Raw genomic sequence first — 1,479 nt, forward strand, 5'->3', positions numbered from 1 at the left:
AATGTACAGTCGACTCTTTGGCAGGTTGAAGAAAAACACGACAAATTTGTGATTGATAAATTTTCCAAGCAAAATTAAGAACCAATAATATGATCAAAATAAAAATAACAATTATTGAACAAACTTTCGTTTGAACATCTGCATTATTTGAACTGAACAATGCTTTAAATTCGAATGGTAAATAAAAATCACCCATTTACCCAAACAAGTCTACTATCAAAGTTTCAATTGATTTTCAAGCAGAATTCAATTTTACAGTAATTTTACAAAAATGAATTTCACATCAAATGTTCGAATTGTATGGTGTTGATTTATAATTTTAAAAATTTACATTTTACACAATTAAATTCTTCTGAAATGTTAATTATAATAAAATATTTCAAGAAATAATTTTCAAAATTTTATTGTTGACGATTGAAAATTGAAAAAATGACATTAATAATTAAATATTTTATTATACGACAAAGATTATGAATTTTGTTTAAAAAAAAGAAAAAGAATTTTAAGAATTTAAATTTAGTGCATCCAAAAATTATTCATCTCAAATAATTAAAAAAAAATAAATTTTCGTTTCAAATAATTATTTAATTAATTTTGAAATTATATAATACAGAATTATCCTTTAAATACAGTACACTAATTTTGTGCGGTTGCATTTATTCGAAATGAATCATCTCGTACGTTTATCATCATTATTATTGTACGTCTTGTCGCGTCTCTTGGTTTGTTTACACTTGTTTGTGTTCACTTTAGTTTGCTGTTATTCTTTGAACACACGTCTGAATTTCAAGTTTCATTCAGTTTAATGTATTGATGGGTTTTTTTTTCTTTTTTCGACAAAAATTTATGATTTGAATTGTACTGTACTTTCTTGTTGTCTGCTTTTCTTTAAAATATATTTTAAATCTGTGAATTGAGTTGAGTATTTTTGAAATCCGCGCCAGCTTGATGCCATTCGGCAGCTGCTGAGTTCGAAATTCTTGGCAGTTGATGATGGCTAAACGTGTTTGCTTTTATTCACACAAGTGAGCCATGCTATTCTCATTATATTAATACTCTTCGCTTTCTCTCTTATACTACTGCTACTACTACTACGAAGAAGTAAGTGTTCGCAGAATTTGCCAGTTGGCAAATTTATATGTTATTTTTCAATTCATTCTCTCCAATATTAGAAGAATATCGATTAATTTGTTTGTAAAGATTCACTTTTAATTAATAAGGAATATATATTGTTTTTCTATATCCAAATTGAAGTATAGATTGGAACAATTATTTCTTGGTCTGAAATAAAAAATCTCTGAATGCCCCCCTTTTTTTTAGGGGGTGAAAAAAAACAATTTTTTTTTCTGCGCCCCCCCATTGCACAAAAATCTCGGTCACCAAAAAGAAAAGGGGGGGGGCTTTTTGTTCCATTAAACAGCAGGTGCGTTCTTTCTTTTTTTTAATAATATATTTTTTGTCTTCTTCCCTCCAAAAATG

This window comes from Trichinella spiralis, assembly GCF_000181795.1.
Source record: "Trichinella spiralis strain ISS 195 chromosome Unknown Scfld1622, whole genome shotgun sequence".
NCBI lineage: Eukaryota > Metazoa > Nematoda > Enoplea > Trichinellida > Trichinellidae > Trichinella > Trichinella spiralis.